Source organism: Mixophyes fleayi, chromosome 6, assembly GCF_038048845.1.
Source record: "Mixophyes fleayi isolate aMixFle1 chromosome 6, aMixFle1.hap1, whole genome shotgun sequence".
Taxonomy (NCBI): Eukaryota; Metazoa; Chordata; class Amphibia; order Anura; family Limnodynastidae; genus Mixophyes; species Mixophyes fleayi.
Genome location: NC_134407.1, coordinates 159,206,866 through 159,226,838, shown reverse-complemented (window position 1 = coordinate 159,226,838; position 19,973 = coordinate 159,206,866). Strand labels below are relative to the sequence as shown.

At 37.5% G+C, this 19,973-nt stretch overlaps 1 protein-coding gene across 2 annotated transcripts in view; it reads right to left on the bottom strand.

The window, feature by feature from the left end:
- Positions 1 to 19,973, bottom strand: part of LOC142094597 (signal transducer and activator of transcription 5B) — a 133,959-nt gene that overhangs the window by 50,962 nt on the left and 63,024 nt on the right. The gene's annotated exons all lie outside the window — the stretch shown is intronic.

Here is a 19,973-nt window from a genome sequence, read left to right as displayed (position 1 = left end):
TAAAGCACATTGATACATTACCAGAGAAATTCCTGGAAAATTAAAGCATGAACAACAACAATTTCACAGATAGCAAGCCTACAACTTAGAAACTAGGCGCAGCAAGATTTTTAGAGTGACTTTAAGACAAACTAATTACAATAAAATTGCCTGTAAAGTCAGCTGAAGAACTCCGAAACAAATGTTGACAAATAATAAAACCATGTGATATACAAAGTGTCTGCAGGGCCAATGCAGAAGAGTAGTTATGACATTCCTTTATGTATTTTATATACCATATTTACAGTATATACATAAACATATCTATGCTAAACACAACACAATTATACATTGCACATAAATCTTGCTCTAAAATATAAAAAAGGCATTAGTACACAGAGGGATCTAGTCAATGGATATTTGCCAACATATCCATTAAAATTGCTATTTTTTAGTGGTTTGTATGGAGATTAGTAATTCACCAAATCTATCAAAGGCAAATCACCATGTAAATAACTACTTTTTAAAAACTCCAAAACCAAAATGTGATTTCACAATCACAAAAATCATTGTTTTCAAGAAAACTAGGGAGATTAGTAAGATTCCACATTCATTTCAATAGGCCATGCATTTCAATGGGTAGATATCAGAGCAGTTTTCCAAGCCAATCAGCCGCTAGCCAATCTGATTGGCTGAATCAACAAAGTGCATTCACTGCTGTCACGAATCCTGTAAGGAACAAGTTCTGTCTATTTACGCTCATTTTTAAAAATACAATTTTTATTTGTCAGAGCTTCTCTCCAATACATTTCAATAGTCCATTAATTTAATATAGTGCACATGCTGGAAGGCCCATTTAAATGAATAGGAAAATAAATTAATTTATTTTTTAAACAAGTCCCCAATTTCAATTTGCCCAGAAGTCACAATTCACCCGCATAAGGAGTAAAATCACTGTTTACTTGATTCAGAAAACTGAATGAATTCCCAATTTATTATGATGACTGAGTGGTTTGAAACAAAATTACTCTTTACTAGATTCCATTCTTTGTAATGTAGCTGACATCCTCTACCTGCCTATGTTTTTAATTGAGAAGTATAACTGGGAATTCCAAATACACCAAAGAAGCCTAAAACAAATAAATAATTAATAATATTATTTTTAATATCAGAACACACACACATATATATATACATATATATATATATATATATATATATATATATATATATATATATATATATATATATATATATATACATACACACATATACACACACACACACGTTAACCCGTGCATGATACTCATGCATTCTAGTCAAATCAAGCTACTTAAGGTGTTAAAAAGGTTCTTGTCATGCATTTGGGCCATAGCCCAGGCCTCCTCAGGGGAAGAGCGTTACTTCCCGACGTAAGCGCCCTTTTTTAACGTGGTTTTGTCCACATGTCACCACCTCATCCTTCATTTTCATCGCCACATCTATCCAGACACAGGGATCTCTCTCAGTGGTCCTGAGTATCACACTCCCCACTGTCACCCCCGGCAACCACCAACAACTCCCAACTGTCACTTCTCCTTCAAGAAATATATATATATATTTTTAAAATCTTTATAAACACTTTTAACAACAAATTAAATACATCTTCGTATACCAAATTTCAGCCCTTTCTGAATTTTTCCCCCCACACACACTAAGAATTTAGTAGGTCAGTGTATAACTCCGCCCAGCAGGTGGCGCTGCAGCTTGGTTTTATTTTTTACACACACACACACACACACACACAGACAGACTAACACACGCCACTAAGCATTTATATTATATATATATATATATATATATATATATATATATATATATATATATATATATATATTATTCTATAATATAAATGTATATATATATACATACATACCTACACACATATATACATATACACACACACACACACACACACACATACATACTCCACACACGCATCTCATACTACAAAAAATAATATATATATTTCTGTACCCCTACTTGTAAAATGTGCAATATTCAAAACAATTTTTCAGTAATAAACATATATAGTACATCCTTAAACTACAATCAATTAAATGTTATACAGTTTTAGAAAATGCCCTGACTTGTAGGTAAATCGTATTTTCAGGCATTAAACTTACAAGTAATCCTAAATTATTATTCGTTATTTGTTTAATGTCTTGGCTTGTGAAGAAAATTTTTGAAGGGATATGTGAATCCTCCTTTCTTCATTAACATTAAAAAGGGAAAAAAAAAGTGTAATTGGAATGACTGATGCAGAGAATAAACAGTCAACACAAAAAAAAAAAAAAATACTGTCAGCAACACACACAATTAAGACTGTGACAATATAGGTACACAGCAGGACCCCTGGTGGGAAGCATTGTAAATGCTATAGACCAGTGGTTCCCAAACTGTGCGCCTTATCTCCCTGGGGTGCCTTGGAGATCTCACAGGGGTGCCTCGGCCAGGGCCAGTGGTAAGCAAGGCGGGGGACTTCTTGGTAATTATTTTGGCTTAGGGGTGCCTTGAAAAATTTTTGGAGACCCTAAGGGTGCCTTGAACTGAAAAAGTTTGGAATCCACTGCTATAGACATTGTCAAACAATGATAAAACCAGGAAAAAGGCCTGAAATCTGAACATTCTATTTACTAATACATGGTCGATAGATATGGTTTTCTGTCGCCATCATTTATTATTAAAATTATGCTGAGACAGGTGAGCAATACTCAGCCAACTCGTCAATTGGGGCCTGGAGCTAGCCGGTTCATATATGCGCAGTAGAACGGAAAGCCTAGATTTGGGCTTTCAGTTAGACTTAAAAAAAAACAAAAAAAAAAAACAAACCACACAATGAAGTGTTAAATAGTAAAAAAAAAAATTTTTTTTTTTTTTTAAAAAACAGTTAAAGAAATATTGACCACTGGAAAAAAATGCTTTATGCTAAAGCATGTTTTTCCATTAGCATTCTTCTGTTATCACCATTGTGTACCACATTGCTCCTTACTAAATGGCGTTCCCCATGCTTTACCAGCGAGACTCGACAAATCTTACCAACGGCGATAGCATAACAACTGTACTGCTTCAAGCTGTGCATTTTGTTCAGGATGCTCGGCACTTGGGTGTTTGCTAGATAATACCCTTTTCAGCAATTGTGAGCACTGTGACTAAAATGAATCAATTTAAAATTATCTTGCTCTACCCCAGACTGACCCCCGCTATCTTGCCCTCCACAGTGACTGCACAAAATTTTGAAATCCTTAAAAGGTCACAGTTGTCACACAAGTTGTCAACTCGGCAGCCCAAACCTACAAAAATACCCAAAGCAGCATGACCTTTAAGACCATTATCTCTGAATAATATTGGCTGTTGTATTATATAGATACACCAAACACACATTTCAGTGTCACCTATACTGGGAGACTGTTTCATAATCACTTGCCTGCTTCTGTGAAATCTCGCAATCCACTGTTTATCCGATCAGATGTTTACAAAAAATTGTTCCCTGATTAATATTTATGCAAGGCTCTTTATTTTGTCTCCCTTGAAAGGCTTTACATAGTTTGTCCCTGTCAGCATGTACAAATTTGATTATGTTCCTAATATTATTATTGTTAATATAGTGAAAAAGCAGACAATGATAAGACATGTTTAGCCATGAGGTTTAAGGACATTACATCTGGCCAGAGCATCATGGTAAACAGCAGTTGGAATAAATGCTGATAAGAGAAATTAGAGCTGAAGTCTGCAAAACAAACGCTAAATTAATCTTTGGATTTAAGGATTAGGTTTGTGAACTGATAGACCCTCAGGGAGTTAAGGTTACAACAGGAGAGCTTTGATAAACTAGATTTATGTCTTAATTATGAAGGAGGACAAACAGCTTAGGGGAGAGGACATTTCATTAGTTTAGAGGAAAAGAGGAGTTGAGTCAGAAGATAGCGCTCTGTGACAATGTTCTTTTTAATGACAAACACAGCCAAACATTTTCATGTATTATGGCTTTTAAATATAGGACACGTTTCTTTTATCAATGTTAAACAATAACATTTTTGACTAATATATTCTCTCAAGGGTGTTTTTTAGGGGAGAGGGGTTGGGTGACACTTGGCATGCTACCCTACATCCATGTCCCAATTTGGACATTTCCAATGTCGGATGGCATGCGCTAACTGCACACTACTGATAAATTTGTGGTAATACAATATGATGATTTTATACCTCCCAACATTTACCCAGGTAAAATGGGGACAATATAAGTCCGGCTCCTAGTTTGTGCAAGAGTCGCCTAATTTTACACCAAACACTTCCAGTTCCACGTAATCATGATCACTTTACTGAAGGCCTCATCCTTTTCTGAGATAGGTGAGAATATGTACTGATTGCAACATACATCGTAACATTCTCGATTAGGAAATCTGGATATTTTAGGACAGTCCCTTGATCTGGATAAACCATGCTCCTTAAAAGTGTACCTGTGACTGAGCTTTGAACAATCTGACACTAAGGCCTAGATTTACTAAGCTGCGAGTTTGAAAAAGTGGGGATGTTGCCTATGGCAACCAATCAGATTCTAGCTTTTATTTATTTAGTACCTTCTACAAAATGACAGCTAGAATCTGATTGGTTGCTATAGGCAACATCCCCACTTTTTCAAACCCGCAGCTTAGTATATCTAGCCCTAAGTCTTCAGCCTGCGCAAAACTTTAGAATGTACATTTTGCCTTAACACACATATCAATGAGAAAAATCACATATAAAACTTCCTCCCTCCCTTCTGTGTCATATTTATTTAAATTAGCTAGTGGTAAGTGGAAGTTTCTGTTTCACGTAGAATTCATGGCCAATATATGAAAGCTTAGCAGCCTGCCGATGTTGAAGGATGTTTCTCAATAGCAAAATCAGCATGCTCCTCCCCTTATATTATCTCATTAATACTCATGAGTATTTAAAGTGACTGGAAGATAGCCAGCTGCATGTTGCCTATGAAAAAGAAGACGCTATACAGCATTGGCTACAGTAAAAGTAAACGTTTATGTATGTGCTGACTTGTGTGTAGGTGACAGGTCTTTTTAAATTGCGACTATAGGAGGGAATGAGTAGTAGTAGTAGGGAAACAGCTATAGAAGCTGAAACAAATGTTTGTGATAAAGAAAATTAAACCTTTATTGCCATAAACATATTAAATTCAGTTACCATATCTGCACCAGTACCACTGTAATTCACCTGCAAAATGTAAGTCGGCTTTCTGCGAAACAGTGACTCTGGCCTCATCCCCTTCCTCCTACTCAGCAGATGTATAAATGCTGTATGGCCAACTCAAAGTAACACAATGGCAGATCTAAAAAAAACTATTAGGACAGGAGCAGACTGGCCTTAGGCCTTACCAGGACTTTTCCTGGTAGGCCGGTGGGGACTGGCCCCATGCTTATTAGTGGCTAGCCCCAAGATTGATTTATTTCCTGGTGACTGACCTTGGTACAGGTATCCTTCGCATCAGTCCTGGGCTGACCAGTCCCTTCCCCTACCTGTCATGCATAAGTAATAAGCCAGCTGCCATTGGAGGGAACCAGGAATCGGCTAAGGCCCATGTGCTTCCCACGGATCAGATGAAGGGGACAAGGAAAAAGGCTATTCGGCTGTGTGTTTGGTGGTCCGCTGATCTCTAGAGCTTCACCCTTGGGTTATGTGACAGGGTGATCTGTTGCATGTAGCATGCACAAAATGATGACTGGCTCTTGAACAGAGCACTTACTAGGTGTGTGGTGCCAGGAGACTTTGCAGGTGTATTAGTGGGCACACTGTGGGTGATAGATGTGTGCATGGGTAATGTCAATAGGTGAGATTGGGCCAGCACAGCACATGTGTATCGTTTGGTGGGCAGAGCGTTAGCTACATGGTGTGAGTAGGTGTTTATACGTGTCTGTAGTCCCACCTGCAGTACAGAAAAAATACAAAAGAAGGCTCCTCAAAATATAACCAAAGCAAAAATATGACGGCTATTGTTAATAACTCGGCAAAACAATTCTGTAAGACTTGGGAAGTTTTGGCAATGCATAATATGCGCCTTCTGGTTCACAATTAATTCTGCTTCCTGTCCCTCTTATCATTTTCTTCTGTCAATCATTCTTTTCTCCTCTTCTCACAGATCTCCATCTTCATCCCTTACCTCCTACTCCTTTCTTCTTCACCTCTTCTTATTCTCTCCCATAGATTCTCTTCCTTTTCTCTTCATACCTCTTCAAAAACGCTGTTTATTTTTATATGGCCACTTTTACACAGATGCCATCTTCCTGCAGATGTTATCCTCATTTCAGTGTCAAGTGTTTTTATTTGTGGTTTTCCATGCTCCTAGACCAGACTTTTACCTGAACTGTGATTGACTTCTGTATGTGATTTTTTTTCCTCCAACCATGCAAAATAAACCATTTAAAAAAATGTCCATATATCTATCTCCCAAGCAGATGTGTATGGCCATTTCTAGCTTTACTATAGAAAAAATGAGCAAGAGTATTGGATTATGCAAAGTGTAGACTTTCTTTTGTATGGCAAATAGAGTGCTTATATAAATAGAATATGAATCTGGTAAAAAGGAGACTATAATTGATAGAGTAGGAGAGAGACGTACAGTACATTGCCCACGTGTTAAAAATGTATCAAAATATTTGTGGCAGGTACATATATGGATATAGTTCATGTTGTATGCTCAGTAATCTGTACAACAGGTGAGTGTTGGATCCCTATTTTGTTAATTCTTAGCTGGTTCAAAAACATTATGGGCTAGTGGATCAGGGACAAGCTCAGGATTTGTATAGGGAGGATTGACCTTTCATTAATATAAAATAGAACCACATGCACAGTGATGTGTGCAGTGTCGTCAGTGTGTTTGAAGGGGAAGTGGATGGCCTACACTGTCTACAGCGATGGTGACACAGTTTGCATGCAGGCTACTCTCACATTTGACGACCTGCCTCGAGTTCATTGACTTCACTTACTGACAATTTGGCCACACCTACCACACCTACCACAAGGCCACTTTCACAGTATTTTCTATGACTTTAAATTCCCAGTCCGTCCCTGTATGAGTATCAGTTTAAATCACATGTATAACGCATTGACCATGAATTGCCAGTATGTGCAGTCACCGGCCAATTATAACATGGCCTGGTCTGATGAATCACGTTTTCTTTTACATCATTTGGACGGCCGGTGTGTCATTAAACTGGGGAAGAGACGGCACCAGGATGCACTACTGGAAGAAGGCAAGCCGGTGAAGACCGTGTGAAGCTCTAGGAAATGTTCTGCTGGGTAACCTTGGGTCCTGGCATTCATGTGGATGCTACATTGACACTTACCACATACCTAAACATTGTTGCAGACCAAGCACACCCTTTTATAGCAACGGTATTCCCCAAAGGCAGTGGCCATTTTCAGCAGGATAATGGACCCTGCCACACTGCAAAAATTGTTTAATAAATGCATGACAAAGCGTTCAAGGTGATTACTTTGCCTCCAAATTCCTCAGATCTCAATCCGATCGAGATCCTAAGGGATGGTGTTGGGGGAAATAAAACAAAACAAAAGTCCAGGCCATGGAGACCCCACCTCGCAACTTACAGGAATGAAGGATCTGCTACTAACAACTTAGTGCCAGGACACCTTCAGAGGTTTTGTGGAGTCCATGCTTCGAAAGATCTGAGTTGTTTGAGCTGCACAAGGTGACCTACACAATATTTTTAATGTCTATAAGGAGATATTACAGGTATGGACCCCACACATTGCCTTATGTGACTGGAGCCAGTCTCCTTCTGCTTCTCCAATATGGACAATTGAAAAGGTCAAGCTCAGGTGAGCGGTTGAAATAACACTGCTTTCCAGTCAAAAGTCTTTCATTCAGCTGCCAGATTCAGAGGAGGAGAGAAACTGCTCATAGCGCGGAATATGTTTTAGTGGTTCTTTAGGCCACTTAGTGGTTTAAATCTTTTAAAGATGCTTTTGAGTATTTAGTCTTCAACTCATTAGTGATATTCTCAATTTGAATTGTGAGTACATGGGACAACCTCTAGCCAATCATATCATTGGAATGCTAATAGAAGCACAGGCTGTTTTAAGAGATGAATGTGCTAAACTTCTGTGGGGCACGATCATGTGAGGACAGGCCTGCATGTGACAGTGTCATGATACGAAGATGGCAATGAATGCAAACTGGAAGCCACAAAGTTAAACAGAAAGAGCGTACATCAAATAAGGTTCATAAACTCAATTTTGTTTTTTAGTTTATTGGGCCGAGTTAAATTTATGTCTGCTTTACATCTCCCAAAAACCATGTGACAAGTGGCTCTTGCCCACATGTAAAGCCCATAAAATAAAGAGGTCATAGACATGCATGTGTCAAAAAAAAAAAAAAAAAAAAGTCAGAGTTTAATCCTAATATTCTTATCATCAGTTATTTATATAGCGCCACTAATTCCACAGTGCTGAATAGAGAACTCATTCACATCTGTCCCTGCCCCATTGGAGCTTACAGTCTAAAATTCCCTAAAATACATACACACAGACAGAGACAGGTACAGACACACAAACAAGGGTCAATTTTGATAGCGGCCAATTAACCTACCAGTATGTTTTGGAGTGTAAGAAGAAACCGGAGTACCCGAAACCCACGCAAACACAGGGAGAACATACAAACTCCACACAGATAAGGCCATGGTCGGGACTCAATCTCATGACCCCAGTGCTTATCTCACATGCCAAAAATAATGCCCCTACAGAGGGGCAAGGGCCCCATTATCTCCTCCCTTTTAGGAAATGGTGACTTGTCTGAATGAGGGTGGTCTCTTTCATGGGCTTTAGCCCCCTTTCTGTGATGTCCTTGCTACCATACCTATTCATCCCTCAGGCCTAATAAAGGACTTTTGTCCTCTTTAAATATTAGCAATACACAGAAGCATTGGAAAAATGTGAAGGTCTTATAGGTTCGATACTTAAATACTGAAATTAAGCTGACATTTTAGAATGTAATTGTAGGGACAAGCCATTCATTCTAATTGTTCAAGCATTCATTAGCAGAAAAGCACATTAACAGCAGATAGGTATGAATAGGCACTAAAGTCCTGGGGCAATCACAATCTGCTGTGTAGACACTGTTGTGCGGGCTTAAGTCTAAAAGCAGAAAAAGCAACGTAAAAACAGAACAATAATAGGACACTAAAGATTTTCAGAATTAGTCACACTTGCAAAAAAAAAGTCATCTCTAACAGATGTAATCATTATGGGGTTTCAGAAGATAACCTATGATCAGCAAAAACGAAAATATAAAATGTTTAACCCTTTTGAACACATTATACATTATGTACCAATCCTACTCTGCAAAGTCACAGGGACCAAATCTATAAGAGATAAAGTCTGAGGAGGGGACGGATTACTCTCTCCTTATTTGTTATGAAAGGATTAAAAGGTGATGTGACCTAGGACAAGGAAAATTAATATTGAGAAGCATAAAAATAAGAACTTGGAAGCATGATAAAAGAAGGATTATCTATCTAAAGCAGCATCACAAAGATCTGATTGCATCTTTGCATCTGATTTGAACCAAGCTGAAGTAGACAGACAAATAACTAATTGGTAGCTATGGATTTTCTTTCCCTTGACAACCGCACAGCCTTGTGCCCTACATATAAAACAGTGTTAACAAAACCTAGAGCAGATACCAGTAAAATTTGACATGTATTCATTCCACAAGCAGCAAAAGGGGGCAAAAACTAGCTTGACAATCACATCTGAAGCAAGTTGAACAATACAAACCTTATTGACTAACAAGAAGATGATTAATACAAAATATGGTAATAAAAGACTGTGGGATTCCAAAGAGCCTGGACAATGAAAAATTAATGTGTGTTGACAGCTGTCAAAATAGCTATTAGAATATCAACACACTTCAAGCCATCATATTTTGGTAAGAAAGAATGTAGACAGAACCACAAAAAAAGCTTATTAGATACTTTAGATTTATATCTGAGTAATAGTAGTATACCAAACTGACCTTTACCAATTTTCTTAAAATAGCCATCATTTTAATATGCATAGAGTATATAAATATGCATCGCCTAGGAATGGCTTGCGCAAGATGTCGATAGATATATTTTACACACACATACTAAGGGGTATATTCAACTAGATATCCGGTCCGCGGTAACGCGCGTTACCGTGAAAAGTGTGCAGTATTGACAGTAATACGATACTGCAATAACGCGGATTTTGCTTTGCAACCCTATGGGGTGCGCATAAATATCCACGTTACTGCGATACCATGGATTGCCTTCGCTGCCCGTTCTGGCGCGTTACAGCGGACTGGAAACCTAATTGAATATGCCCCTTAGGAGGGTATTTAATTACAATTCGTGGCTGCGCATATAAAGCGTCATTACCGTAGCGCAATCTCGCGGGTTTCTGTGCACATCCCATAGGGGTGCGCACAGAAATCTACGGTGTTGCGGAACCGGGACCCGTGCGGCCACGCCCGCGAACTGTAATTGAATATGCCCCTAAGTGTGATATGTTTAGAGAATTGTTGGAGAGTTCCAGGGTTTATGAGCTAGAGACATTAAACTGTTTGTCTGCACGTCCTGTATGCTAATTTGCTGCAGATTGAAGTCAACAGGTTCAGATGAATCAGATGCCAGGCATCCTTGTTGAGCTACATCAATTTACAGGGGGTCAGTACAGCTTGGGAACGATGTGTACTAGAGACATAATTATTGAAAACAAAAATATAGGAACAGCATGTAGGAAGTGATAACAATATGATAAACTACAGAGAAAAATACCCCAGTACACGACTATAACCTGCTATTTCTATTTGGACATAAAAATGCAGAAATCTCAGTTGCACACATTTGCAAATGTATGGCAAGCCACCCGACCCATAAAGCAAACTAGTTAATGAGACATCACTTCAGATTATAAACAGTTACAATCCCACACACATATAGATGCCTCTGAGAAAATGAGTTTGAAATGATCAATGTTCTCTGCCTCTTCTAGAAACTTTAATATTGCCTTAAAAACTGTGGTCAAAAACTATATTATTTTGTTTTCAAGTAAAAAACATAATATTTATGGAATTGGTTTTTATTGGTTTCAGTATAAAATTTGTAGTTTTAGAAACAAGTGCATACCTCCCAACTGTCCTGATTTAGGCGTGGCAGCCCTGATTTTAGGGGTTTGTCCTGCTGTCCTGGGTAGGAACGTTGGGAGGCATCTTCCGTTCACAGCTATCCTGTACAGCAGAGCAGCTGTGAACAGGAGCTGTGTACCCAGTTTCTGGTGTGTGCTGCAATATTTGGAGGGGAAGGTGGGTTTCTGAAGGGCAGCTTAGTGTTTTGCAGTGCTAGGCAGCCCTCTTGGGGAGTGGTCACGCACCTATAGTGACAATCTTTTTGAATTTGGTTGTTCAATGTCTATTCTTTTTAGGTGGCGAATATGGAATGGAACAACATTTGCTTTAGGCATAGTAAAACTACTGGATGTGTATGTATGTTCTCATTGTAACAGAGGAGGCTACACTGCAGCTACTTTCATATGCCTGTTTCTGGGAAACATTTATGAAACCTGGCACATAAAAAAGGTACTGTTGCCCATAGCAACCATTTTCCTAGTCATTTTGGTGCTTGAGGCATCAACTGGAATGGTGCTCTTTTTATCCCTTACAAGAACATTTGTATTTAATTATTATACATTATAAAAAGACAAACTTTAATTATTATAGAAATCAACATTTTTGATTTTTTTCTTTTCAGACTCTGAGGGGGGTATTCAATTGTAAGCGTTAACGCTCTCAAACGAGCGCTCAAAAAATCTTAGCGTTAATACGGTAATTACCCGCGGAATTGAGCGGCGACAGGGAGCGGCGAGCTGAAATTCCGCGAGTAAACTACCGTATTAACGCTTTTCGAGCGCAATATTACCGTATAAACGGTAATATTTTTTGAGCGCTCGTTTTTTAGCGTTAACGCTAACAATTGAATACCCCCCTAGGAGCCAGCCTAAAAATTCAGGAGCTAGGCATATTTTAAATCCTCTTTTTATGGCATCTACGAATAGATAGCAAGCCATACACATAGCACAGATCACCCCTTTAGTCCACGTCAAATAACACCTCAACACTCCTTTTCATCTCGCTTCCACCAATCCATTCTCTATGCCATCTTCATGGGGGCATCAACTCAATAGTCAAGTCAGTATTAACCCCTCCATCCTACATCATAAGTAGCAATTCTCCATCATTAACTCCTGCAGCAATATTTAAACCCTCCATTGTGCATCAATTACTAACCACCCTCCCCCATTACAGTCATCCTAACAATAACTCCCCACCCTTTATTAGTAAATGTTGATCCATTAAACTCTACCGACCATTTACAGCTCCTCCACATTTACTCAGAGGGGAACGGATGATACATCCATACCACCACAGTACTCCATTCCCCTTTGAACAAGCTTAAATTTGTAGCTCCAGAATGCTGTACTGTGCAATGAAATGCCAGTGTCTGTAATCAGAGCTAGGTTCACACTTGAGTGCTTTTCTGTTGCCCACAAGAGACGCCTTTCCAACCACCCCCTCCCTGGGCTAGAACACACTATGCTTCACGGTGGCTGGTCCCTTCCCCTGGACCAGTCACTTTATTGTATGTGGCTGTGGATTGTCCTGATCTGCTCCTCTCCATCTCTCCCCCTGCTGACATCAGGACACATATGAGGCTCACCACTTGACATGTGTGCCATCCCATGTGTGCAAAGCAGTAAGATAGGCAGACAGGAGGATCTGCCTCTGCAGCACCATATAGAAGATAAGTGTGGTGGAATGACTCAATGAAATGTGGGTGGGGACGTGGGCTATTAATTTCATTTTAGGATGGAGACTAATCATTTAATGGTGGGTGCTAATTATTAATCTATCGGTTAATATAGTTAATATAATAATGTGTCATAGCGGTGCCTATTTATTGATGGGGTGGTTTGAGGCAATTATTTGAATGTGGGGCTGAGTTTGAGGAAAGGCAAGTGCTATTTATTAAATGTGAATAGTAATTCTTTATTGTTGGAGGTGTTTTTTTTTTGGGGTGGGGGTGGGGGGTATTCTCATTTAATAAATAAACCTATTAAATTTGTTTTTCTATCCAGTAGACACTACATAACTTGAAGCTGCAATGTGTTTTGGTTCTGTACTGAGCTATGACAGTAAGCCAGCTTGCACTGCTTGTCCAATGCCAGATACGTAATCACATTCTGAGTGCGACCATCTAACAGCAAACAAATGTAAAAATGTATAAAAAAGTTTGAAACATGAAATATTTTTTTTTGTAAAAACAAAAACTGTGAATCCCATACAACCTTTTATATAGAGTTCAGTAAAAAGATGCCCGATGTCTTCAAGAACCCATATGAAGATCTGTGTTAAAGTCTTTAACAGACAAACAGTCAGAAGTCAAATGTATTACTAACAGACACACAAAAAGGGTATCAGTCAGTGGGTTAAAAAAATTATATTTGTTCTTTTTTTATTATTGTTAAATATGTATAAAAAGCTATGAATGTAAAATAAAAAATGGTTCGATTTAGTTTGTCTAAATATTAGATTTGCCTTATTGGTTTTGTCAGGGATTTTCAATGACTGGTCCCAGACATGGATATGTTTTGTACCCCTTTTTTATTATTTTGTTTAAAAACATCCTCTCTAGAGATATAATTTAATATCTACTCAGTATGAAGTTCTTTTGAGTAAGTGTCCTCCCCAGCACCTATTTCCCGGGTGCTCCACTTGGCTGTTTTTACTTGCCACCCGGGTCTTGGAGCTCAAAAAAGTATTATAATAGAATATTATAATAGAATAAACCGTTATTTATCCTATTAGAACAGGAACTATATGAGCACAGCAGAGCACTGACCACCAGTCTGACCCATCCTAGCAGGTATGGGCAATAATCTCCAAAATGTTTCAATATTATTTAAAAGTATTACAACTGCCCAACCCAGCTGCTTCTCAATGCCACCCGGCTGGCAAAATTTTCTGGGGAGAACACTCAGTGATAGGATTACTGTCCAATTTGGGCACAAGTAGGCACACAATGATCATCTTTAATCACCTTGCAACTGAATATACATGCATGGACCATAATGATTACTATTTAACCATTATTAGGCACTGTGTTAAATTTTATCTATTGGACTAAGAAAAGATTTGAATGGAATGGGGAATATATAAAATTCCTATTAAAAACACAGAAGAAACCCTAGTATGGAGGATATAGGGGTTGCAAGAAGTAGTAATGTACGTATTAGAATAAGCACTATTAGGATTACAAATATGGTACAATCAAATCCTGCAACTACTTATGACATGCCAACAAACACAAACCGATCTAGACAGACAAATACCAGATGCCACCAGACCAAACCAAAACACCAACATACAATCAACCCACCTCAAACTGCCCTCTTTTATGCCACCACCACAACCATCGTCCAAACCATAGAGAAAAAAATCTGGCTGCCAGAAAAAGTATATCAACCAATACACAATGAAAGCGACACAGCTTAGTACACCAACCAAAACCCATATCCACAACTTCAAATCCCACAAACATCATTACACAAACACCAGAAAAACAAACCCACAAACAGACAATGCATCTCCAATTTCCACAGTACACAAATATAAGGAAACTTATCTCCCATGTTCACACAATAACCAGAGGCCCAATTTTTAGAAAAGGACATAGGGGAAATAACACACCAAACTCCTGCAACAATACAAAATTGGGGGGAGGAAGAGTCAGACTATGCAAATGCAGGACAAAAGAAAAAGGATTTAAAAAAGTAAAGAGCAAATAAAAAAAACAACCCAATCAATGTATTAAAACCCAACAAATCAGCATCTTTAATCTCAGTATGACAGTCAGCATACTAAAAAAAGTTCTTAAATTTGTACCTATGGCATACACACCCAACTTTCATTGACAAGCAAATTCTGTAATCATAGCCAAAAGTTTTGATAATGACAAATATTTTTCAAAGTCTGCTGCCTCAGTTTTTATGATGGCAATTTGCATATACTTTGACACTTATGAAATGCTTGTAATTTTATTTCAGTATACCACAGCAACATCTGTCAAAAAGGTCTAAAAACACTGAAGAAGCAAACTTTGTGAAAACCAATATTTGTGCCAGTCTCAAAACTTTTGCCCATGACTGTAGAAAATTAACTCTAAAAAGATATTTCACCACAACAAAACTAGAGATCCATTTTGACAAAACCAAAACGAAATTATATATTATATAATATAATATAATATAATATATATATATATATATTTTCACACCATACCTGACACACAGCAGAAAAACACAACAATCCACCCCAAAATTCTACCCACAAGCACACAAACAATGCTCTTAAAACCAGCTAAACAAAACCTAGAAAAAGTGTATAACAGAAAACAACCAAAGCACTAACACTCCTTAATAATAATAAAAAAAAAAAGTGAACATTGCACATTTTTTTCTATCATTGTAACAAAATATGTAACGGTTACTTGCGTTTGATGAAAATAAAGAGTGGGAAAAAAAGCACATACATAATAATCAAGCCAGCAGTCAAATGAGGAAGACTAGTAATCACATACTAAGCTAATTACATAGAAGCAGCAAAGACTCATTGCCAACCCCTGCACCTCGACCCCACTAGCAATGTTATCTGAGAACTAGATAAAATACTAAATGAAGGGCTCACAGAAAACATCTAAAATCAACAATTTCAATTCCTACTAACAAAAACTCAAACTGACATCTTTTATTTCCTACCAAAAAAACAAACACAAAAAACCCAACAATACATAAGCAACCTCCCTGGTAGATCCATTGTATCAGACAAATTCTCTGTAACACAAAACTTATCCCAATGCATAGATACATTCCTACAGCCATACCTCAGTAAAACAACATCATACACAATACACTTACTCAACACTCTCCATGATCACACATGTGGTGTACAATAGATGTTAGCTCACTATACAAAATCATACAAGGCATACTAGCAATAGACAGCACAGTGAAGGAAGATAGAGACGAGTTTGAGTTCATCCTAAGAAGCATAAAATACATTCTCAAACACAAAGTGTTTCCCATTCTAGAGACATGTACTACCTACAAACACAAAGGACAGCTATGGGAAGCAAATTTGCCCCTAGCTATGCCAACCTATCATGAGAATGAAACTTTTATTTACTGAAATAACCACCTATTGAAACAACTTAATATTCCAGAAACGATATATCAACAGCATATTACTTATAGAGGAAAGACCAGAATGCGTAATAAACAAATTCATTACACGCATAAACCAAAACAGACAACTTTAAATTCATAGAGGAACATAGCAGCACCATCAGAATTAATAATATGCATTGTAAACACAGATCAATTCCAAAACATTTTACAAACCCTTACAGAGCAATTACTATCTCCTCAGTAGTATCACAAAAACATGTGGCTCAAAATCACCCCCTTCTTCACAGATTAAAAAAAACTACTCAAACTCCACCACCTATCTAAACAAAGTCCAGGCCATAACAGCTAAATTCAAAGAGAGGATATCCCCCCCATGCCATAAAAGAAGCCAGGACTAGAGTTGAGCAAAAAGGCAGGTCAAAACTAATAAAATATAACCATGACACCTCTTATACGACAAAACAACCCAAAAAGAACACCATCATATTCAATGCATAAAACAATAAAGAGATTCAAATGAAAAAAAATATTAGAAAACTAGAAAATAAGAAAATACTAGAACATCCTAAAAAGTAATGAATACATACACCATATACTGACAGATAGACCAAACATAACAAAAGAAAAGCCAGACTAATGTGATATTGGGCCTAACAGTCACTTATCGTGTGATTGGCACGATAATCTGATGAAAAACTTGTAGTGTGTACCAAGCTTCAGTTCACAAATGTGTTCTGGGTATGGTTTTTTCGATGGTGAAAATTCCGACAGTGAGGAGACCTACAAATAAAAAACGAATTTAGGAAACAATTTCAATCTAAATACTTACCTGAAAACCGACGCTGGACATCTCCGATGCATCAGCATGCCGACCGCAACTTCTTGCGAATGAAGAGCTCTCCGGCACTAAATCTAACATTAATAGAAGTCGCAATGATGTCAATTTAAAGGGGCATTGTTGGATTAAGTGTTTAAACTCTTAACCTGCAGGGTCCCGACATTGCCGCTTTAAATTAACAGAAGTCACAATGACGTCCAAGTAGTACCGGAGAACTCTTCATTCGCAAGAAGTTGCGGTCAGCATGCTGGTGCATCGGAGATGTCCAGCTTCAGTTTTCAGGTAAGTATATTTAGATTGAAATTGTTTCCTAAATTAGTTTTTTATATGTAGGCCCCCTCGCTGTCGGAATGGTGGTAATCGTAACGATTACCACCGTGTAATCTACCTTATTACACGTTCCTGTGCTCTCCAATATGTAAGACAAACAACAAGTCACCTAAACACTGCTTGATGCTTGAATACTAGAACATACAAAAGAACTTACACAAAAACTGGTCGAACATTTCCAAACAGCTCACAATAGCAAAATCGACAACTTCTAATTTAGATGAATAAACATACTCATAACCCCTAAAAGTTTCAAAACAAGTAACCAAATAGATATACAAACTTAAAACAATGGCAAACGATCTAAACACAAAAAGAAAAAATACTGGAGACAGAACCCACTGAGGAAGTCATGCTACGTGGTTAGCCTGCACGCACAGTTTGATTACTTAATGCACTGTTTATTAATTTCCGTTTTTTTTATTTTATTAACTTAAAAATTTATACACACTCTGCTAGAGTAACTAGGCAATGCTAAACATATGAATGTTATATTAGTTTTGAGTGTTACGATGAAGTTCAAAGTGCTACTTACCTGGAGCACGGCATTCCCACAATCTGATACTGAAGCCTACAAGAACTGAGTAACGCCACAACCCAGGTACCCTATTTCTACTGAGATCTAAGAAATTAGACAAGTACGGCACCAGTGGCCCATTTTTATGTATTTATTTATTGTGTAGGTGCCTGAACTCCTTGTGTGTATGGATTCATACACATGGCCAGCATTGAAAGTGATTCATGAAACTGTAATTACTGTATGTGGCAAAATGCTCTAGATGTCTTGCCAGTCAACACATACCTATGTTTTCATGCAACACCAAGTTAAATAATCTTCTGGCTAATATATAAGCCAGTGGTCACAACAAATTATTCCGATTTTAATGAGAGCTCTCATATCATATAGTATTGTTATTGAAGTGAAATACTGCTAGAATTGCATCTAGTTTGATCTCACGACTGACAAATAGTTTTCTTTGATACATTAAGTATAAACTTATAATAAATTTTGAAACTCACAAAGGAAAAACAAAAACTATATTATTGTTGCTTTCAGTAATAGATATGACCATCAAGTGCAGTGTTCGACTGTCACTGTGATGAGCACTGCTAAATAATTTAAAGAGAAAAGGAAAACAGGTGATTTGTAAATATTTCCCATATCATAGGAAAAGCCCAAGCACTCGCACAGCACACCTGTAATTAGTGAACATATGTATTGCCATTTTGTTTTGTGATCAAATAAAAGTGAGAACACAAAAAACAAAAAAAACAAAAACAAATAAAAAAATAAAAATTCAACACTACATCAGTTCACAATAGCCATTTTGGAATGTTTTTCAGTAAACATCACTTGTGACATCTCTGGTTTCAGATGCTCTATTTCAGGTCACTGCAATGAACACTGCACAGCTTTTCAAACACACAGATTTACATTAACAGACATACAAATTTTAATTGGCTTATTCTGAATTCATAACAATCCACCTTTCTGTGTGACTAATTTTGTTACAAATATAATAATGATTAGACTTGACTAAAAGAATCAATTATGTCACAGCGTACTCAATTGACAGAAGACAGCTAAATACATTTAAATAACATACAACTCTATACATTATGTTTAAAGGAATAGGCAAATTGAAAGTTTAGCAGGCATCAGGAAAAACTGTCTAATAAAAGGAAATCTGCCCTAAATTAATAGTTCCTTCCTTGGAATGCATCTTATTGAAAACATCAAAATATTCATACACCTTGATCTGCAGAGAGAGCATTACTTACTATTTGTACTTTACAAATACAAGTGGTAGCTTCTAGTCTGCTTGCTATGCTTAAATAATTAACGGTCCTAATAAACAGCAACATTCAGTGGTCAAATAATTAAAGATGGTAGAACACTCACTTGGTACTTCAAACACTCCCTGATTTCCCCAGGAAAGGAGTACGCTAATTCCATTTAGATAGAAACTTTTTTTTTTTTCTCTAAAACCGGAGTTTGAACATTTTTGGTAGGCTATAGTTTTTAGAAACAAAAATGTTGGCACACTGCAGCAAATAAAAATGGAAAAAAAAGGTGCGTGGTATAGAAGACTGGCATGTTGAAAGAATACTTGATATTCTTGGAAGGATGTCGTGTATATTGCAGTGAACAATGAAAACAAATACTAGTGGGGTATGTCAAATAATACATACTATGCATATTAGACCCTTCTCATTTCAATGTACACACAAACAGTACATCTCAATGCATAGCACATAAGGTCCCAACACCCACAAAGTCAGCCTAACAGTCTCCTGTCACAAATTACAACCCCACCAAGCCACCATATAGCTCATCCATGCAACAGCAACATGATCACACCATATAGCATCACAATGTGATAATAATGTTGGTCCTGAGGCTCTCACTCTAGGGTACTGGATGCTGCAGGAAGAAGCATTAGCACTGATTAAAGTTGCACTGCCAAGTGAACTCTAAATGGCATTGGGTAACTAGGACCTTTAACCATTC